The 23,982-nt window shown below is 41.3% G+C and overlaps 1 protein-coding gene across 4 annotated transcripts in view; it reads right to left on the bottom strand.

Moving 5' to 3' along the window:
* Positions 1-23,982, bottom strand: part of sema3fa (sema domain, immunoglobulin domain (Ig), short basic domain, secreted, (semaphorin) 3Fa) — a 50,155-nt gene that overhangs the window by 23,791 nt on the left and 2,382 nt on the right. The window lies entirely within an intron of this gene.

Raw genomic sequence — 23,982 nt, 5'->3', positions numbered from 1 at the left:
ACTCCACTCTCTTTCATAAATCCGTCTCGTTTTCCATCTTGTCTGCTTGTCATCCGCACACTTAGCCAACTAGCTGCTCTGGCAGGCCCAGCGATCCAACGATACTGGAGCTTCAGGGACATCAGACGTCACCAGCTGACATCCCACATTTATCACCTCTGCACTCAGATTCACACTCAGACACATCTAAATGGGAGCTTGCTGGTGGTGACTGGCTGTCACAAGTCCGACAGTGGTTAGGTCTTCAAAAAGTTCAATGAGAGCGGAGACAGACAGACGAGACAGACTATACGGGCAGACAGACAGATCTACTATGTTACAAATAAACATTAATCAAAGCAGATTATCAGTTAACAGCGTGTCTGAGTGTCTGACAGCCTGTCATCTTCTCCCTCTGCCTCATTCTTTGATTCAGGATCACTGGATCAATATCTATCACTTTTGGAACAGACTAATTTCATCCTGACAAAAATGACCTGAATGACCAACATAAAAAGTAAAAAAAAAAAAAAAAAAAAAAACTGGTTAAAAAACTGCTAACAAACTCATAGTACAAGATACTTTTCAATTAGAGAAGATTATTTCACAGCAATTACATTACTGATAAAAATTTTCTTGGCAGTTAACAAAACCCACAAGTCAGGTTCTAAATTATATTAAAATAAACTGTGAGACACTTTCAAAATAGAACAATTATCTCGTTTCTGAAAATATGCAGGCTGCAAATTATATCCAATTGTGGTTTGGACAGCTTCATTCAACAACCATATGAAGACACAGTGTTCTTGCCTCATTTTCCTAAAGCTAACTGCAATTGAGAGCCCACTGACTGAAAAAGATGTCTGGCTATGTTTGAAAAAAATTACATGAAAAGGAATGAATCTTTTCATGGAGATCTGCATATTTCTGATTTGATTCTGAATTGAACTGTATTGCTAATCTAAGAAGCAAGGCCTGGCCAAAGAGAAAAAAACAGTTTAGGATGCATGCTTAACCTCATAACAGAACCCTGTATGCAGCCCTCGTAGTAGTAAAACTGTATTGTAGGAGATCATAATGAATGGGACATAATGGAGTTAACCAGAACTGCTTACAAGAGCATATATGGGACATGTACGTGGGCACACTCATTCCAAAGCACGTTTAAAGCCTACATAAAGACCCTCCGGCTAAAATACAATGACTGTATTATAGTTACACTGTACATTAACTTAATTCATCTTGCCATTTGAATCTGTGAAAAGGAAGTGGCAATCTTGCACTCAGGAGACATATTACATCTCTGTGAGACGAGACATGCTAAAACACATTTTCTTTGAAATAATGCCTGTGGCGTGGTGAGATAAGGAGTTAGGTATGATAACAGTCCACCACAAAGCGCTCATATGCTCTATTGTCAGCACAAATTCATTTTCTCAGAAACATTCCTCTGTGTTACAGCCCAGCCTAAATTGTCCATCCCTCTGATGCCAAGAACAACTTTACAAAACAAAACACGGCCTTGACATCGTGTTAAACGGTTGTCTTTATAACCAGCTGGTAAAATTCAGCAATGATAGGGCACAAATGTCAGTCCATAAAGACCACAGGATCTGGTGTATATCAGCAAGTTTCCCAGCAAGGACTTTGTAATCACTACCAGACTCACAAGCAGACTAAATTGTCTTTTTCTTTTTAATGTGTAAATGTGGAATTGCTTATCAATTTGATGAAGATCTTTTTTGTTGGATTGAACTCAATCTGTTCCTACTACTGCCCCAGACTATGAATAACATATGCTGGTAAAATGAGCCTGTAATCTGTCCACCTGTTGATGTGATCCCTCTGCACTGTGGTCACTCTCTGCTCTGTTCTGTGGCCAAGGCCAAGCCTTTTGGCAAAGCTTTGTACCTTGGTGTGGTTTTCCTGGGTCGTCCTCAAAGGGATATAAGGGACCTCTGTCTTGTATTTGTAAGGAGATGACGAAAGACACAGCTCTCCGACACCGCTTCCACTTCTTTTCATGCAACTATCAGCCTTGCAGATCTTCCATTCTTTCCCATTAGTGTGTGTGTGTGTGTGTGTGTGTGTGTGTGTGTGTGTGTGTGTGTGTGTGTGTGTGTGTGTGTGTGTGTGTGTGTGTGTTACGGGTGAAAGAGAAGGGGGGTCTGAGGAAGCAGGCAAAAGAAAATCCCACATACCTGCAGGCATCCCCGGCATGTTGTCTGAATTCCCCAATCTACTCATGTTCACATTCTCATAAAGTAGAGGTGTGGCCTCACCTTGCTGCAGCTTGTCTGCAGCCATGCGTGCACAGATGTGTACCTCTGTGGATTTTCTTTATTAAGTGAGGGACACCAATAGCGTATACATAAGGGCTGTCCTCAACAGAACAAAGACAACTTTGGTTATTTGTTGCAACAATTAAAATTATTTTGGCAAGTAGTGACTGTGGTTTTCACCTGACAATTCTACAGAAGGAGGTCAGGGTGTATAGCCGGCCAAATAAAGCATGTGACTTTGAAATAGTTGACAAACCATCTAACTTCTCATACAAGTCAAACCTTGTCTCTCCTAACTTATAAACATAGCAAAAGTGACTGGAAGTAGGAGGAAAGAAATTGCCTGAATCTCTCAAAAGTAAAAAAATTAAACCTACCAGCACCTCTAAAGCTCACAACTTTATGTATCTAATTTGTTTAATCCCTACACCAACACAAATGTTAAAATGAAAAGTTGTGGTTTCATAGGGAGGAAGTTGCAGCACATGTAGCCGCTGTTTGCCAAGAAATTACAGCATGTAACTCCATGTAACAACTTGCAATTTTTACATTTCTGTTTGTGTAAGGATTTAACAAAAGCAGGTACTATATTTCCCAAAAATATGTGTGTGTGTGTTCAGTGCTAATACCAAGTGCATACAGTATAAATGCCGGAGTCCAGTGCATCTTTGTAAGTGCACAGGACAGAGAGGTCATTGCAGATATCAGAGGGGCTGAAAAGCAGTGGGAAGCCTTATCAGCCCAACCTGTCACAACTTTGTGTTTGCCTCCGTTCAGCACCTCATAATCAGCCTCTCACCACCCACTGGGGCCAGGACTATTGACTGAGAACACATGTCACTGGAGCTGATTGCTGCTTACCTGTGCCTGTCAAGGACAAATAATTGGCACCAGATTACACCTTATCTCTGAGCTTCCGGATGCTGTCACTCAAATGCTCTTCACGCTTGTCTGCCACTGATATGTTTGTGTGTATGTGGGGGTGCGTACATAGAAATAGAAGTAGAGCCCTCTGATCCTCACATCAAATCAGGGACACCTGTCTCCCACTGCACAAATCAAGAGCAGAGACAGATTGATTTAAGTAGTGAGTTCACTTCCTGAGTGGGAACGAGAGATTATAACAAATCTATTTCTGCTGTTTCGGATGACAGGAAAGGTTAATTAAAGCACGAGGGAGTAGAGGAGTATCTGGTTCAACTGACAGAAAAGGTCATTCAGTTTTTTTATTCCACTGTCTCTGGTCTGCAAACCCAACCTTCATTAAGTCCATGTTATACTGTATGTAGTCATCAGAGGAGGATACAATGGGATTACATGCAGAGAGGGGAAGCAAAAGACATGTGCAAGACTTCTGATTGCTTTTTAAATGTAATTCCAGCTTTTCTTCCTATTACACAAAAGGATGGACTATAATAAATTAGTATTCTTTGTTTTCCAGACACAAAGAGAACTTTCAGTGAAAAACTGTAAAAAACTATATTCATATTTTGCGCATGGTTCTTTCGATATACATTTGGTAAAGACCTGGCAAAAACAAATGCAGAGTGACCTCAGAGAATCCTGAGGTGTCCTGTGAATACTGACAATGCTTTTCCCTCAACACACACTGCCATAGACAGCTGCCCTCAACAGCCCTGCAGGGCAGCAGGTGAAAGGTTAAAGGACACGAGGGGTCTGAGGTGAAAGCTCATCCCTGGCCTCCTTACACACTTCGGCATAATCAGGATTATCTCTGGGGGGTCATGCAGGGTGCTTGCTGCAAGCAGGGTCTGGAGAGAGCAGGGTGGTCATGATGATACCAGGGTGGGATGGTTCGAGGAGAGAAGAGCAGGGAGAGTATGGTAAATGTACCTTTAAATAAATGTCTGAAAGGGCAGGAAGAACAATGTTGTAATTGCAACTGTTTAAAAAGTACAATTGAATTAAATTGATACTTTACTGTTGTCTCTTCACAAAGTGACTAAAAGCTAGCTTTTTATCTAGTTTTTATAATCATCAGCTTTCTGCTTGGTTACACATAGAAAAGTATAGTGTGTTACATTCAAACAGCATAAAATATATACTTAAGCCTTCACATTCTACAGAACAAAAAATCCATATTCACACTGAGCTGTAAATAAAATAAAGCCTTTCATTTCTGGAAATCAGTGTGCAAGTCTTCCTGACTCTCTTCCTCTACAACACTAATCTCCGGATTTTGGAGAACATGAAAAACACTGGTTAGTTGCTTACTTTGTTTACAAAATGCTCTATCCCAAGGCGCTGTTTGGGCCCGTGGCAGGCCGTCGTATGCTCAAGTGTTTGTGTGTGTGTGGAGATGGGGTCGTGCAGATGCTGCAAGCCGCTGTAATGATGATAAAGCTGTGTTTGTTGTTGTAGCTGTGCTGTCGCTTGCAGCAAGCTGGTCAGGGTGGCGGCAGTGGTCAGTGGTGAATACACAGGTTAGAGGGATTATGGAAAGGACTGAATAATGAGACATAGCTGGTGTGAATGAGTGAAAAATCCTCCTCTCCCTGGCTGACCTCTGGCCTGGCACTCAGAACAAACACTCTCCCTCTCGGTCAGCTGTACTAACACACACCCAGATGAATAATGCTTTCTCAGAAGAGTCTGTTAATTCTTATTTATGGATTTCCCCTAATCCTCCATTCGGTTGGGAGTCTGAAAATTTGCATAGTTCCTGAGCCAACTGATTTATCGACATGATAAATCAGTTCTCTTTCTGGCTGATTTTAACCAGAACTGAACAAGGCATAATTTTAAGCATGCCCTCTTGCTTCCTCGTGTATCAAGGTCATGGCTAGTGTATTGCTAGCTGGGGGCAATGAGAGGAGGGTAATTAGGAGGTATATTTAGAGAGACCATTAGCAGCAAGTGTTGACTCACGATCCACTGGGGACAATAGCCACCTCTACCCTCTCTGGGTGTTCCACTCCCCAGTCCAGCACTAAGAATCTACTATATTCCCTGTGGTCATTTTTCACCTACAACAGCAAATGGTGTGGTAGAGGAGTGAGAATGGAGGGAGGAGTCCCGAGGGCAGAGGAGCCTGACAGCGAGCCTAAGAACTTTCATTTATCAAAGCAGGCAGAGGAGAGCCATGGAAACTCTGAGTCGAACTCTGAGAGAGCTGCTTCATACAGCCAACACAGAGAGGCTGAGATCTCCTTTACTGCTGCTGGAGGGGCAAAACCACAGCTCACAAAGGCACACAGAACCTCTCCAATGTGAATTCTAATCATGAGTTGGATGGGGGACAAAACACCTTGATTGTGTGCCCAAATACACAAAAACACTGATTGAGATCTCAGCTGCCAGCTTAGGTAAAGAGCAAGAGTGAAAAGGAGAGAGAAGTTCTCAAAATCATGTTTATCCTGAAAAGAAAAGGGAGGTAGAAGTAATGGGAAAGCAACATTTGGCAGTCACGCACTAACATATACAGACAGCCACATTCCCATGTTAAATAGACATTAAGAAGCTATAAGTAACATGTTTTCTATGTATATGTCAAATGAGCAAATACACATTATTCTAGAAGACATACAAGATGCTCTCCATTTGCTTATATAAGTTTCCCTTGCTGCTTTTAATGCATCGACCAGGTTTGAACAGATTCCTGACCAAGTAGTTAATGCCATAGATGCATAAAGAAATGGTTCAGATCAGTCTGTTTGGAGTTCAAATGGAGATAATGGAGGGGAGAGTCGAGGATTAGTGCGAAACAACTGTAACCTGGTGGTGCTGGTTCAGACGCTCTGGAAATCTTCTCCCTAATGGGATGTGGGCAAACAGTCCATTAGAGTGTGGGTGTTAGCTATGCTAGCAAAATGCTGATGTCACATTTATGGTATACGTTGTACCCAGAATGTCCCCCCCCTAACAAATACCCAAAATGTATTGCTATAAAGCCACAAAGTCTGCAGAGGGAGGCATTGGAGGTGGATGGATGGGTCAACAAATCATTGGACTTTGACTGGGGGGAATGCTGTTCTCTTCCTGTTTCCTACCAACAGTCAACATTGTTTCTTTTTTTGTGCATAAACTTAACTTAATCTTAACTATTGCAGTGTCAGATTAGAAAACTGATGAAACTGTATTTCAAACAACTTTGGAAAGCATTGGAAATGTATGTCCCATTTAGAAAATGCTTATATGTTTTGTTCTGGAGGCCATGCAAATTATGTACTTCCTATTCCAGACAGTGATGCCGCTGTTCAGGATCATTTCTATGGTCCCGATGTGGCAGAAATGGAGTGGGGCAAACTGAAGTAGTGAGCTCTCATGTGTAAGGGTTCAACCCTCCAAACACAGATAAGGTTGAACACCATCTGAATTTGATGAGATGTGACTGCAGTTAAGACCAAACCTCTCTTACATTAAACAGGCCAAATCATTTTCTTCCTTTTAGACTTCTCAATCCGCCATTCATTTGGATGATTTTCAATTTACAGCGATGGCAAAAGTCAGATAACCAAAACACCGCTTCCTCTATTTTACAAAATAAAACTGAATTATCTCTCGGTGAGGAGTGATGAGGAAACAAACATCTCAACATCATTTATCACTTTCCTGTCCTGCATCAACCTCCTCAGATTGCTTGAGCATTTCCGCCAGCCTTGCACACCATCCAGAACATTGTACGGATTCTATAAAGAGGTTGTCATGCATGCAACTCTACAAAAAATTATAGGATCTCCCTCTATCTTAAATCTCCCTCTCTATGCCTGCTTAATGTTATTTTGATTTATCACCTGGCTTCCTCTGACACCTTTCCTTTTCCTCAGCTTGTCTGATCCTGCCACCATCCACTGGCTCCTGTCTGCATACCAACCCTTTGAGATAACACAAGCTCCTTTATTTAACACCCAGCATGCCGCAGAAGCAAGATGATGGGGGAAATGCGTGCATGGTGAGTGCAGTGATGATGTATTTTTCTATGACTGTCACTTCACCCATTAAAAGTATTTAATTCTAGCATGAAAAGTTAGACATGTCTCTCAACAAGTGTTGTTAAGGGACATGTCTAATGGGATTCAACAGTTATGCTTCCAAATGTTGTGCAATTTTTAAGCCAATTTCTCCAAAGTTGATCAAATAAAATGCTTATAGTTATGTGGTTCCATCAGCTAGAGTTGTGCAAAATTACTCAAGAGGATATGACATGTCATATTCAAAAAAGGACCAATAACTCTGATACATCATGGCATTTCATTGCTGCTTCCCAGCTAAGATGGCATTTATGTTATTTTAATGAATTGTCTCCTCTGTCCACCCACAACATGTGGCGTTTTTTCAGCTACACGTGGAGACAGAGACAGGATGACAAGCAACACAAGCCACTGGCTGGCCACTGGGGATGTTTTGTAGCATGTGTCCTCAACTACCAGGCCACTTGGAGAGACAGGGCAATTTTTTTTATCCTGTCCCAAGAGGCAAAACCTTTTGGTTTATTTACCCTCATTTTTTAAAGCACAAATTCAAAGCATGCATTAAAACAGTTGGCGGAAATGCCCTTAATAAGCTCAGCTGGAGCCTTTGAATTAAATCTGCTAATGGAAAATGTGGTAACCATTGTTAAATGCACTGCATTGCTCAGGACACGCTGTATTATGTCTGTTATCATATATTGGGCGTGAAATGAGATGGTCAATTAGAGAATTGTGATGTGAATATAAACGTGCCCTCGGTTCCAAATGGCCAGCCAGGGCAACTAGTCGATCTCCGGGGTCACCAACATTTGTGGATTTATCATACTACAAACTACTAATGAGTGAGCACCAGAAGCCCATCTGCCTCTGCACGGTCTACACAATACTGCACGCCCTGCTGCTGCATACCATCCACTTGACCCTGCGTCACTGCAAGACAAAGCAAGGGTCACCCCCGACCAGGTACGTGTCAGCACAGATCCCGGGTCGAGCCCCGTCCTCTAATGCTATATGACAGGCAAGGGACAACCAGATAATGCTCAACAATCAGACGGCTGGTTGTTGAGCAGCGTGTCATGGTCCTCAGATGGGGTATTGGAGTCCGGGCCTGCAGTGAGGACCTGCTCATTTGTCTGACAGGCTTTGTGCTCAGTTAACAGCGAGTGGGAGTTTAGCCACAAAGACTGAGACAGGCATACATAACCATAAGACACCAATGTCCTTATTAAACCAGCTGAAATTACCTCCTAAATTCCCCAAAGTTTTTCTACAATATACTGTCACACTTCTGATTTTTTAGATGATAGACCTATGATAATATTTTTAGCCAGTGGTGTGGCTCCTGGTATGGCAATGTTGGTCTGTTGATCGGTCCATGACTTAAATCAAGATAGAAATATCTCAACAACTTTTGAATGGATTGCCATGAAATTCAGTAGATATATTCATGATCTCTAGAGGATGAATCCTAATGACTTTGGTGATCCACTGATTTTAGGACCAAAGGATTTAGGACCAAATTTCATTCAGACATTCACGTTCCCTTTAGGATGCATTGTAATACTCTTGATAATCCCATAACTTTCCTTTTAGTGCAATCATCAGGTCAAAATATAAATTACTTTGGTTTATGACCAAAAAACCAGCAAAATTAATTACATCAGCCTCTGCTGATGTTAGCATGTTGACACTAGCCTAACAAAGCTACTGGCTTGGCTGTACACTCTTAGTCTTGTTACAGTATATCATTTCAGGCTAAACTCATTTGCTTACAATCTTTGACAAGTACTACAGAGATATCCAATAAAATATAAATATTTGGTTCTTTTACCACTGCTACTACAAGTCCTGGTTGAATGACACTTTCATGAATGTAGAAGGTCAACATTTTTCAAAACACACTCCCTAAAGAGAAGATCTTTGGAAATAGATCAAACATAACATTCCTCTAGTAATCCATTCCGTTAGTGGCCGACTGTGAACCAACAGATCAATATAACATTGACCTCAGTAGATGATTCTAAAGGTAATTACACTCAGAGAACAAACTCTGCCTTTCCTCTCTCTTAAGCTCTGCAAACACAAGCTTGCCTAGGAAAAATAATTTAACAAGAAAAATAGGTCTCAGACTTGGATTTTTCTCAAAAAAAAATTCGCTGACAAGTTATTACAGGTAACTCCTCAGCTGTTATTACTTGGGAGCAGCCCAGGAACAATATTACATTTTCTTCTTGTGACCTGAGTGAGAGCAGCTTGAGCCCCACAAATGTGATATGTTATTTGCTAGTGTTTCACTTCTTGGGTTTGGGCCCAACACTGGCTCAGCTTATACTAAGTATCCTCTCAATGAATACTTCCCAGAACAAGCAGCAGCTTTATCTGTATGTCTTTGAGTCTGCTCTTTAGTGTGTATGAAGTCCAGTAGCCTTCTCATTGCTGGCATGACGAGTTTCATGGTCAAGTGTACAAGAGTTGACACAGAAAACTGATATTCTGACCCGACTGCAGCCGACAGCATCCCACTGCCTCTTTTCATCTTTTGTATGTGCCCCTTTCAACAGTAACTGTTTTTATTTTGGTACATTTACAAGCATGACAGCTCACACTCACAAAAAACAGACACAAACCCATGCACACACACACACAGATTTGATTCAAACGTTCAATGAAACGCAGCAGGAAAGTTTGGTGAAAGCTGTGGGAAGAAAAGAAAGAGGGGAGACCAACTGGTGAGAATAAGCTGACTTGATGCTGTGAGTGACAGAGCATCCATGTTAACTTGTCCATTTGCTGTCTGTCTGTCTGTCTGTTTGGCATAAATGGGAGCATAGGAGTGGAGAAAACAAAGTGGGGGATGATGACCATCAGTCAAGGGCATTCATCTTTTCCAAGTGGAAGAGTGGCTGTATGATGGAGATGATGGTAGCAGAAATGGCGGAGCTAGAGCAACAGGAGAAGGGGCTGAAGTGGGAGGAAGAGGTAGCATAAAGGAATGTGTGGGAATGCTATTATACAACATTGTTAAGGAAATAGTTGGCTTTGGAAACATATTCAAACTGTACTGACTACAGGAAAAAAAAAAGAACATGGAGTCGCATTAATGTTGCAACGGATCTTTAAGCTTTCACAAGATACCAAATATTTCATGGGTTGTTTTTTCACTTTTCACCTTCTATCATCATATGCCACCTGTCTTGTTTCTAGGTCAAAAGGGTCTCTGTGAAGATGATAATTTGACAAGGTGATAGCTGGGCTTATAAGAGGTGTGAAGGGAGACGTACGTCCCACAGTCGCAGTAAACAGCAAACAGGTGTGGCACTGAAGTGTAATCTCACAGGGCAGCAGTCAGCTTAGACCACCTTAGTGCCATCAGCTTTAGAGTTATGTTTGTTCAAGTAACCTCCAAGGAAGCAGTAACTTAAGTAGGAATGTTGCATGTGATGATCTTTCTCAGCATGAAGGACCTGAATTACTTAAAGAATAAGGGGCCTTCTTTACAGAAAATAATTACAGGCTAAAACTATCATTTACATTCCAATAGGTTAAATATGTGCTTTGAAAGCAAAAAAATGTCATTCAAGATGAAACATGTTGGCAGCCATTACATCTTTAATGGATAATGTGAATTGTCTGCTAAAGGCGGGCCCCACTCTCTCATCCCAGCCTGCAATTAAAGTAAAGCTACCCAAGGTCAGGCTGACTGACAGGCTGACAGACCTATAGATTACTGTCTGTCTGTGTAATGCACGGCCTTTTTTACTCCCCTCGCTGACTGACGCACTCACCCCTCCCATTTAAAACACCAGCGCCTGTTGATTTGGAAGCTTTCATGTTTGATGGACAGATGGGACATCCTACCCGTGACCCTGTGACCTTCTTCTCACCCGTGACCATAGGGGTCAGTGTGCAGAGTGCGGCTGCTTAGGGGCAGTGGATATTTGAATGGATCTAGTTAGAGATACATTCATATTAATAAGGATAAGTTTCCCACATGAAATTGAGCAGTGAGGTTTTCCAAACAAAGGAAGCACAAGTAGCAAAACTGAGAGGCTTGTTTAGAGCCAGGAAGAGAGTAAAAGGTGAATAAAATACAACCCACAACCAACAATGGCCTCTGGTTCACATAAACCCTTTATGTCAATACTACACAGCAATTACTGCACACCAGGCATGAAATGGACAAATAAGATGGCCCACTGTTCAGATTACAGGCTGTGCACCCAAAAGCCAACAGCAAATCAGAAAAGGGCTGTGATTTCTCTGGTATGTTATTGTTGGCAGTTCTGCTCAGTGAGATTTAGTATGCACACAAATTGAGAGAGATAAGAAATGTTGAAATGACCTTTCCAGCAGTTAAAACACTCATGATGCAACACATTCAAAACCAATGTGGCGGAGTCTCATAACCATTCTGTTAGTTTTTACATTACAGGATCTAGGAATTCGCAGGTATTTGACTTCAGGCTCACTCTTATACTGAAAGCAACACATCTGTGATTAAACATCCAGGTGGGAGATGCTCAGACAGTTTTGACAAAGGAAGTATTACCTGGAAGTACCTGTTTTGATTGGAGTGTGAGAGAGATAGCAAGATATAAATATAAAGAGAAAAGGAAAAAAAACTGAGAGGAAGGCAAGAGTCTTATCAGCTGGGAGGCAACAAGCGTAACAGTGGGAAATCGTAGTCACAGTCCCTCCATCCGTCCTTACATGGGGTGTTGAAGAAGGCCAGTGATTGCACAGACACATGGAGGCTAAAAACCCTTATCTTACACTGTCATACCTTCTCATAAATCAGTGCTTAGCTATCCGCTCTGCACTGATAAGGCAACCAAACACAGGCTGATCCACACCAGGAATGGAGAGAGACTTTTTTTTCCTTTTTATGAGTGGCCTCTCTCGCTCTCACTCACACACTCCCTTCTCCTATCTTCGTTATCTGTTTTTCATTCATCAGATCTGAACAGCAGACAAGTTGGGTTTTTTTTTCTGTTTGGGGCTTGTTTGTTTGCAGCTTGCCATATTTTCTCTTGTAGCTTTTCCAGCAGGCTGGTTATGATCATCTGAGGAACTAGTGAATAATTTGCAACATTCACACAAGAAAGAGTTGGGAGTGCTGAGAAACGATCCTTTGATCGTCACTGCAATAAAAAAAAGAAAGAAGTAATGCCAAGACTTTATTGAAACTGAATCTGCCAGGTGGATGTCACTGCCACAGGACTATTATGTTACCAAAAGCGAGTCAAGGACAGTCCAGCTCATGCTACAAAACAGTGGTCCAATGATGACACGTCTATGGCAGGGTAACCCATAAGTTAACTCCACAGCTGCTTTCTTATCTTAATAGTTTATGTCATTTTGTGGATTGATGATGAAAATAGTCTCTGTGTTTAAATGACATTAAATAGCATTGAGATAACCTTTATAAACCAAAACTGCTTGTAATAGTTTTAAAAGAATGATCCCAGATTTTTAAAGAAATATATTGTCTGTCTTGCCAAGAGTTGGACTGAAATGTGGGACCTGTAAATGTTAAAGAGTTCGGTCTAGACCTGCTCTATTTGAAAAGTGTCCTGAGATAACTTCTGTTATGAATTGGCGCTATACAAATAAAATTGAATTGAATTGAATTGAATTAAACTCATTTTGACACAAAAAACTGGATGTAGCATAATGGAGCTTTCTCAAAAAGTGAAAATACTCTGATGTACTTGAATGAATGCTGGGGTCTTTAATACATTGGTAGTTTGTCAAGAAGTCACAAACAATGTGAATATAATTCATCATTTTTGACACTCCATATAAAACAATATCTTTGCAACTGCAAAAACAACATGGCTTTTAGTGACACAGAATAATACTGTTCCAGACCACAGCATGCAGTGTGGTGCAGTTCCTGTTGTTTTCATAGTCTAATGGTGCTCATAGTGCATTGCAATGGTTTGCGACTAATTAATCATGCATAGATGGTTTAGTAGGACAGTGTAATCTGGCCACGGTGGTGAAAAGGTAAATTTCATGCTGTGCACCAATCCTTCACGCAAGTGACATTAGTATAATCAAAAGCCATAGACTAATGAATTCCAAGCTTTATTTACCTTCTAAATGCGATTACACTTGAACAAAGCATCATTTAGGTTGGAGATCTTCCCAGTGTCAAAAGACATTTTTTGTTTCCTCTGTGTGACTCTTAGCTGAGTCGACCACATTAAAACTAGATCTGTCAGCCGTGGAAAAAAGTTCATGTCTCTGTGTTTGTGCCAGGAGGTGCTGCTTCCTATAAGCTCTCTGAGGGGCTGTCTGTGGTCTTCCATCAATGTAGTGCCGTAAAGCACATGCTCCTGAGGAGCACATCAATTCATCTAACATGAAATCCTACAGAACATGAAAGCCCAGGATCATAGCCAAGCTTTGACTGATGACTGTTTCAACACTTGTGCCAAGAGGAGGAAAAGTGAGAGACGAGAATGATGAGAGACAGAGAGAGAGCGAGCAGAGGGTGGAAAAGGACAGACAGAGATGCTTTGAGCATTAATGCCATGCCAGTGTTGTATGCCACTCCCCCTCCGCTTCCCCAGGGACATGAATGAAGTAAATGAATGATGGACCCAGCCCACACAAACGCCCCTCTTCTATTGAGACCAAGCAGTCCATTCACGGGGATGAGTGAGGCGTCGACACCAACAACAACAATAACAACAGCAACATAGGAGGCCCTTACTCCCATTTCTCATTCATACATATGTATGCAGTCACACAGACACACACATATGGCACAGATACTATGGACAACACTGCCAACATACCATTAGGGACACCTAGAGAGGGTTCCTGAGAACAGGGCTGACTAACAAAGCGTGGAGGCAAAGGGGCGTGAACGGGGCAGGGATGGAAAAAATCTTGGCATCACGTCAATGCAACCGCCACAATGATCAGGGATGAGAGGCCATCTCCTCCCCTTCACAATCAACACATTATCAGGAAGCCCATCAGTGCATGAACCCAAAAAAACAAGGCCTGGAACCCTCATGTTCCACCACATTCTGCCCTTCCTCCGCCACTCGGTTCTTCTCTGTTGTTCTTCCAGGACGAGATGGGTTCAGGGGGTTCTCGCCCACACAGGGGTGATCTCACTCAGAGGTCTGACCTTCAAACTCAAGCATTACTTGCCTGAAGCCACGGCAGCTAATGGAACATAGGGAATACAAATCCGATTGAAGCGAGATCAATCTGACAAGGAAGGAAGGCTTTGCTATTTACCAAGCATTTACATCGCAAACCTTGAAGGTGGGCTTTGTAATGATGTTAGCATCTGACTGAGGCTCAGTTTTCACCAATTATGCATCCGGCAGAGAGAATGTATGTAGAGCGTATAAAAGTAGGAGATGGCTGAGACTGAGATGAAATAGAGCTCTGACAGGAGCAGGAGGAGAAGGAAGAATGTTCTGGCTTTTTTAATCCAATAGTGAGACACCACTACTGCAACCTCCCACAGGATCATGGTCAGGCTCAACCACAGGCCTCATTTCTCCCATAATCACATAGACAGCTACTTGGTCTTCATCCAAAATATACTGTACACACAAAGAGGCTTGATGGACTATTAGTCTGAATCTCCCACACCTGAAAAATTTCACGAGGCTGTAGGTGTTTGAGGCTGCCCAGCTTCTGCCTAAAAACCAACTTTGACCTTTCACTTATGAAAGGAAGCACTCTTCATAAAACTTTGCCAAACTGGCAGAGTGCAAGCTACTTTGATCGTATAAACACTCAGCACAAAGAAATATTTGTACAAATCTGTACTTTGGCTTCACATCATTTTGTATCGTCAGTGAATAGATGTATGGTGTATGGCACTTTGGGCTTCAGTCCAAATGTTCCCTGGTGCCAGATGACTTACAACACTTCTCCTCAGACAATCTGTATGACAATATGTAAGTGTGAATGAAGTCAGCACATTTCATTAACTTTAACATCGAACCTTGCGGTACGAGGTTATTACCGGGGCATTGGCGCAGAGCTGAACAGTCCGAACAGTCACCAGCTGAGGTAAACCATCTCAACCGACACTCATACACCACTAATGGGAAGCAGACACACAATTTGTCCTGAGTATGCCTTTTGTGCACCCACACTCCTCTCCTCCTTCTCATTCTCAAATCCCTCCATCTATCCACGCTCTGGCTGAGATAGCAAACCTGACACTGATGCCCTGTAGTCCATTAGCACTCTCAGAGCCCCGTCTGACTCTGCTCTCTTGCACCCCTCACATTTTCCTCCACTCATCCTATCTTCCTGACAGTCCTCACTTCGACTCTTGCACTTCTTATCTGACTCTCTCTGTCTTTCTGTCTCCGCGCCTTCCTCCTTTTCTCCTAGATGATGTTTGGAGTTGGAACAAGACGACCTCCTCAAGTTCAACATGTCAGTCTCTGTATGTACGGGGGGAGAACAAGCCTGTAGTCACTCATGTCAAATTCAGATAACATTACTGTGATGGGGCTGCAGAAAATATTCCCTTAGACACATTATACCAACAATAGCTCCTCAGATAACTCTCCTCCAGCCTGTCTCCTCTAACATAACGTCCCTCTCCTTCTTCAGACTCATTTGTTAACACCGATAAACGCTGTCTACCACCAACAGTTACTCCCTGCCCAGCAGTGCTGAAACTAATTATTACTATTTCGTCATTGATTATTCTGTTGATTATTTCTTAAATGTATAAATTAAACAGCCTGTAAAATGTTAGAAAAAAGAAATCATACAATTATGCACACATCATTTCACAGTGCCATTTGAAAACACTGCAACAAAAAGAACATTTTCTATTATCTATTAATTTATTAAATATTTATAGTTTGAGCTGTAGTCAGGAAACAGACATCAGAAATTTCCCCAAGGTCATGCCTTCAAATGGTACAAAGTCTGGAGAAAGTTGAATCTGAATCACTGGACAGAGTTTTGATTAAAGATGTTTTGTTGTTGTTGGATTTGGCAGACAGAATTAAAACTGTTGCTAATTTTCTTATATTTGATGAATTACTGAAAAGATTCATAGTTCATGCACTGCAATATTGTTCCTTTGTTTGCAGACACATTTCTTGCAGATTTTACTCACACTTTAGTGTCTTTGTACTTGTTTTCTGTTTTTATATCTGTTTTTATTGTGTTATTTGTATTGTATATGGAGAGAGAATGACAATAAATTCTATTTTGTACCTTAAACCTTGAACCAGACACAAGAATCATCTAAGCTAAAACAAAAGTGGCTTCAAGAATGTATCTGAGGTCCTCATATATGTTGAAGTTAAAGTCACAAACACATACACATATACAGTATATTTAGTGTGTATATAGTGTGTGTCCCAAGTAGGTTTCCCACCCCAAGTGTTCACAATGGCCCCCATATGAACGAGGTCAATGGCACTGAAGTAACAGGATCCTAACACTGACAGACAAATGATAATGAATGATAGCTGTCTGAGTAAACAAGAGGAGGGGTGCCCTTGACCCGCTGTCTCCTTAATTTCAGTCTGAGCTGCAAACCCCCCACCTGAGGACTCCCACAACTCGGTCACATCTGGAGACCACGTCCAGTGGGTGGAGTCTCTACATTCGCCCACTAAACTCCCCAACCCTCCCCAACACTTCCAGAGAGGACCACACCACAGCGTTATCAAAGTCTATTGTTTTAGCTAATTTATTTTCTCATTTGTCTTAATAAACCTTGATGCCTCAACGCTGCTTCACTTCAGGATTTCCTGGAAGCAGACGAGACAGCAGACATCAGGGGAAATAAGCACAACGCTGTGATTACATCCCACCTCTTCTCTGTGGAGAGAATCATTTGAACCCGATTCGGTTTGTAAGGAGTGACAGGTAGACGCTGCTATGGCAACCAAACCAAAGCAGTATCATATATAGCTTTTTACAGAAGCTCCAAAAGCATGTGAGCACACACACACGACAACGCAGACATAACCACATGGACTTGACATGAATATTAAAAGACTCTCTCCCATTCCTCTCTGTCACTTTGACTCTTAAGACCAGCTCTTGTAAAAGCCATTACAATCTCGCTCTCTAACTCCATCTCTAACCACAACAACTGTCCTCTTCAACTCCCCCGCCCTCCTGCTCTTCTTCTGCAGGTGGTGAGGTTGATCACTGCCTGCAAAATAATCTGCCTCTAATAATGATTAAAATCACACCTCAAGAATTATGGGCTCTGTAAAGTGCTCCAGGGCCCAACAGAAAACAATTACAAAGACTACACTAACCACTTTAACCACACAAGCCAATCAAGCTCCTCAAACATGAGGGGAAAAATATGACATTGGTCTGATGTACCACCGTGGCTTCCGCCTATTTTTATCCTGTCTGCCACAATTCAATCTAAAAAATTGTCTGCAGCAGGGACCAAGAGACACAAACATGCACACTATCTATCTGTCTATCACACACACACACACACACACACACACACACACACTCATCACAGTGTGGCTGTCTTTCACCCCCTGCTGTGTTGCCCCCCTTTACACAGCAGACAGAGAACTGGAAGGGCTATTTATCGAGCCTGTCAAAGCATCACATCATTCACAGAAGCTCTCTGACAAAAAACAATTAACACAAAATGTTCTTAAAAATCTTGAAACTATAAATGGCACAGAGTTGCACAGTGGTATGAGCTATCTCAAGCGTTCGGGGTTCTTGAAGTAGAAGTCCTGATCTTTTTTTTGCATAGACTGAGTGTGACTGTGGTAAGTTGGATCACTTCCAAGGTTTGGGTGGGCATTAAACTTTCTTTCATTAGTAGAAAAGATGAGAAAGTTGGTTCAGAAAACCAGAAAAAAATTAGACTTGAAACTTCTACACTGTTGTCAAACAAGGTTCATCGTTACTCAACCCAAAAATATACAGGTGTTATACTTCCACTGTTTCTTCACCGTGGCTTCACCGTATCTCACAAGCTTATTCTGTGGCTGGATGAGTATCTGCTTCCCACCCCCCAGTACAAATAATTAAATCTATGATTAAAATACCTAATAGCTAAAGACTGGAATAATAAATTGCAAAGTGATTACGATTTCATTTGGATGCTGTGCATTTTAATCACCACAGGGGGAGATTCCAGCATTAATAAGTGCTTAGGCATGGGCTCTGCTTGCCAGCTCAGAAGAAATATTCAAATCGCAGCAAACAGTTTTCAATCTGGAGCTTTTGACTTGGAGCAATGATTTGTATGTGTATTTCTCTCTGTGACATCATTACAGGGTGGGGACCCTGCAATTTATTGAGTAAAAATGACTAAAAGGCCAACACAATGGAGACATATTTCTTCCTTTCAAGCCTGCGATCTGAGTTAGTACTGCACTTACTGCATGTTAGCTGAGCTCGTATGCAAAACCTGTCTGTGCCCTCAGTTGAATATGTCCACCCACTCCTCCCTTATACATTCCCCTGCTTCCTCACTGTTGTGCCTTTCTCTCAAGGAAAGTCTGTGCACTTTGGAGACCCCCCCGTCCCACTCCTCTTTTGCCTTTTGAGTATGCTAAACAGTGCACTCCTGCTGTGGGTGGCATAGTGGGTGCTCTCCTCCCTCACCTCACCACTGCCAACCTCTTATCAACAAGCAAATAGAGAGGGTGTGAGTGTAGAGTAAAGGCAGAGGAGGAGGACGACGAGGCAGAGGAGGAGAGGGAGATAAAAAGAGAAAGAAACAGACAGGAAGGACACTATATTTAGCACTGGAGCTGTCGCCTTCTGTTTTTCTCTTCTGAATAATCATAGTTTGACAGCATGTATCCTGCAGAGCAGAGGTTGCTGGGATGCACTACCCCCCTCCCCTCCTCTACCCGCAGCATCTCCGGGGAGAAAGTAGCAAAGTATTGTAATAATTGCTGCAGGCTTGCGTGCCACAGCCACCACACATTACTCTGTGGAAACATTTTTTAGTGCCCTGACATTCTCTAATGGAGAAGGGAGGGAGTTTTGGACTACAGAATGATGCCAACAGGTACAATGTTGCATGTGTGATGCATAGCAAGAGAGCAAACGGCATCCAAGTACTGTGTGTATGAATGAGCAGCAACGTGACCAAAAGACAGTTATAAAAGAATTCTGCTATCCATAATTTCTCAGAATTGGAATGCATGTAGGACAGGGACATTGAAAGGCTGTGACAAACTTGTTACTACCCTCATGATGATTATCTGCTGGGAAAGAAGTAAACAAGCACAGCTGGTAGGTAGAAAGGCACAGAGGAAGTGAATTAGATAATGTATGTGAGTGGTTCAAATGGACTTTAGCCGGTGCAAAAAGTTTTTGAAAAAAGCAGCAAGCCAGTGTTGCTGCTGGTTTCTGCTGGTTGTCTTAGAAAATAAACACATCACACATCATCTAGCTGAGAAGAAATATTGCTCCTGCGTGTCATTTGTTTCTTATTTATTTCCTAAAGCTTAAAGTTGTTACACCACTTTTCTTTCATGGTCCCAACATTTCTTGTGGTTTTCCTTTCTTATTGTCAAAAATCCTGATAACATAACTACTGCCCCACTAATGGATGACAAATCAAACATCAAACATATTCTTAATACTATCTGATCCCCATGGCTGCCAATTGTCACTTCAGCTTGTTTGAAATAACTTATTTTGACATAATTATAAAGAGAATGTGGACGTTACAGGTTCTGACTTCCTGTAAAGGTATTGTGAAGAGTGAAATAGAGAGTTAAAGATGTATAATTTCTTCTTCTTTTTTGAAATGTCATGCAAGGGTGCTATAACTTAACAACATAAAGCAACTGAAAAGTCATGATTTATGCCCATTGTTATTAGACTTTCACACATTGAACAAACCCCTAAAATAAAAAGATGCCAACAAAAAATGGTGGGAATGGTGGCCACCTCTGTACCTTACATAAATGTCCATTAAGCAAAGCACTTCTCACTATGTTACTATGACCATTGTTTACTACCGATGTAATGATTTATAATTAAATTAATGATTACGCTGTGGAAATCTGCCAACTATGTTTCACTGTGCAATGAATGTCTTGTTATGTTTAACATCTCTGACAATGCATGTAACATAATGCACTATAATGAGTAATGTGGTTGGATGATACGGATAATTAATGACATTACTTTTGTAGCTGAACAGCAGGAGCGTTTCTGGGTAATGAGAACAACGTGCTTGCGGACCGAATGCATTTACCATCTCCCTGGGGATTAGCCAATCACAGTAGCTGGTTACATCCAGCCTGTTCACCTTTGTTTGAAGGAGACGGATCAAGACATTCGAAGCTGCAAAACAACGTGTTTTTAAATGTCTTCTGGTGACTTTTAACATCTGTGGGATTGGTTTGTCTGGACTTCACTGGCCAGACTAAATATCCATCCAGGGTAGCCAGGGGGTCATGTGCTAGCAGACAGGTTAGGTGGATAAGCTTTCAGCCGTTCATTGATTGCAGCAAGGCTTGGCTGAGGCACTTCTCTCTGTCTCTAGTGGCACAATTTTATATATATATATATATATATATATAAGACGTCAGCAGGTTGGCTGGTGCAAGGAGATAAACCTTGCTTTGGTATCCCTCTAACAATCTGGAGAATGGTGTAATATCTCATGGCAAGACAAGGATGATTATTATTATAATACTTTCTCGATCACCAGACAAGTCAAAAGGACCACCTACATACTGTAGACGAACGTCACCCTGATATGACTAGAGAAAGACAAAGGGCTTCTCTTATGTACTATATATATACACATAGCTCTGCCTATAGAACATAATCTGTGGGTGATGAGGTCTATTGTTGTAGAGTCAGAAATAGAACAAGCTGTAAAGTTCAAACTCAGTAGCAGCTCCTAATTATTCAGAGAACAAAGAGGTGGAGGACAACTCGCCATTTCTGATCTTAACCCTGAAAACTGTCGTGCGAGATGAGCCGATAGGGAAGTCTTTGTTCAGGCGTGACAATCATCGACCCATTACGTGGCACAAAAAGACGTCGGGTGGAAAGTGCAAAGGCAGGAGTAACCTTAAGATTGTCCCTGAGAATTAGTCCAATTACAGGACCACCTTCCTTTGTCTGGCTTTCTTCCCAGAGCTAACCTTGTGCCCAGGTGTTCCACCAAGGACTACGGGGGCTGAAGAAAAACAAAGTTAAACACTTTCAAATGCGCCCGAGGATTAGCGTAACAAGCTATTACTTGTTAATATGGTGCCATTCTCCCACAGTTTGAGGGCAGTTAACCTCGGGCGTGACTGGCTTCTGTTTGAAGGGTCACAACCTCACAGAGCCCCACGCACTAAAATAGCATGTGATTACAGACCTTGTTTAAAAGTAAATATAGGAGTTCTCAGCAGCTGAAGCAAACCTCGTCCAGTCTTTTATGAGAGAAAGAATACACCTACACAACTGTGACCTTTTGTTTGTCATCAGTACGCTGCTTAAGAAACGTTACTTTCATAACCTCATCTACACCTTTAAATGAATGTACTACTGAAAAAATGTGACAGTGCAGAATATAGCTCGCTGTGGGGGTGTTTTTTTTTGGGGGGGGGACACAATGTTTAATTTGAGAAATGCATTGCAGCATGGTGTTTAGAAAGTGTGTGTGTCTTTTGAAGTCCGGGCTGATGATCTACCCCTACAAGCTTTGTACATTCCTTTGGTCTTAGCCTCTGTTTGCTCTCTTGGTCCTTTTCACAGTTAATAACACAGCTTGCATCAACACACTCAGTAGCTACTTTAGGAACCACAAGAGACAGAAAAAAGCGTAGGTTGCTGATGGTTGTTTACATTGTAAACCTAAGTTTTAAGAGATCTAGTAGTGACAATTTACTTACTGAATAATTTGTTTATTTATTTGAGGATCCTGCAGACATAGAGCCTAAATGCTGAACAAGAATGAAAATATTACATGCATAAAATTATCTTCCAGTATTAAACAATTGATTTTAATATTGTACAAAATGGAAAAGCCAGAGCCAAATACCAAAGTGCATGATTTTTCTTCTTAGATTCTTAGATTAAACTTAACCTGCTTGTCATGGTGATGTTTTGTGTGATCTGATCTGGGCTTTTATGCATGAAGATCCTTTAGCATTTAGTTATGCAGAGTTTCAGGAAAAATGGCATATTATATAAATATCTCAGATCAACACAAAAAAAAGCTGAAAAGTCAATAAATGGCAGTGTATGTAGAATGGAATTTCAAGTGTTTATAACAGAAATGCAGTAATAATACTGTATATATTCTGTATATATATATAATATATCCTTTAGAGAAATGTGTGTGTATCCATATATATAACCCGTTGTCTTTGGCTTTGATAGAGGGCAAATATTTGAAAAGCAAAGACAAAATGTTGGTTCTCTTGTGTCAAAGTCTTGGATTTCAGCCAAAACCAACAAAATCTTCTCTACCAGAATATAAAATCCAAATAATCAGTTGGAAGTGATACTGTGTAACCTTTATGGATAAACATGTAAGGCTAGGTCACAGACAGAAAGAAATTCAACAATGCAGTAAGAAAAAAAACTGATTCTATTAGCAGCTACAGTTGCCTACATTTGTAGCTTGTCTCCTTGTTTTGTTTTATCATCAAAACTGAAATGCTTATTACAAATTTGACGGATTTATTATGTTATCAAAAAGCATTTATTACAACAAATCTTTATGCCAGCACTAGACAGATATCATGAAACCTAAAGCCAATTATTTGGTTAAGTACATGAGCACATAAAAAATTAATAAAAGCACATTACAGAGCTATTCCCAACAGTACGGTGCAAAACCGATACAATTAGGCAATGCACAGCTTAGGTGCATTTCTAGTCTCCAGCTATCTGAAGTTGCTCCGTGAGGCATAAAGTAACCTCCAAAACTAATTAAAAACAAAAAGGAACTCAATTAAAAGAAGAAGAAAATAGATGAACTCTTTTCTACCAAGTAAATGTGAGACCAGCCGAGTGTGAAATCCAACTTGATTAGAGACAGGGAGAAAGAGATGGGATTTGAGGGATGAAGAGAGAGAAAACAAACAGGTAAGCAAAATATCTGAGCAAGAGGGAGAAACTAAGAAAGCTCTCAGTTTAAAGTTTTCAAGAGACCTCGACATGAGGTAACAATAAAAAAATGTAAGCAAATAAAATATTTCTGCTATTCCAGGACTGGGTTATCTTGACAAATACACACTAGAAACATCTGACAGATTATAAATGCCCTAAAAAACATGATTTTCCATGTGATTTCCACAGATTACTCCAATTCCAATTGTTCAACCTCCACACAACTGATGTGTTGTAATCTCATGACAAGACAGGAATCTGAACTTGTGAAATGCTTATTTAAATCTCCTTCAGAGGCAGGTAGCCCTACTATAAAACCTCAAGAGCTTTACATGGACACGGCGGCCACACCGGCGCTGGAAGGACAAAGCACCAGAGACTGCACCGCTGAGACCTATTTTAACAGGACAGTTCAACACACACACAGGGTCTCATGTGGCACTGGCAAACATTCATAACATGCTGGATCTGCGCCCTGAGTGTGTGCCCAGCCAAGTGTTAAATCTGACTTGATTTCAGAAGGGAGCCGAGGTCACACAAAGGGCTGTTTGGGGAACTAATAGCAGCCGGGCGATTAAATGAAGACATATTCTCTGGCCCTGAATAGTCAGGACAATCAGCAGCACATCTCCTCGTCCCTCTCATCATGCCTCTCTCACACCGACACACAATCAAACTCTCTGTTAGGCAGTGAAGGAATAAAT

The sequence above is a fragment of the Dicentrarchus labrax genome, unplaced genomic scaffold (genome assembly GCF_905237075.1).
Source record: "Dicentrarchus labrax unplaced genomic scaffold, dlabrax2021, whole genome shotgun sequence".
Taxonomy (NCBI): domain Eukaryota; kingdom Metazoa; phylum Chordata; class Actinopteri; family Moronidae; genus Dicentrarchus; species Dicentrarchus labrax.
This window is presented reverse-complemented; position numbering and strand designations above follow the sequence as displayed.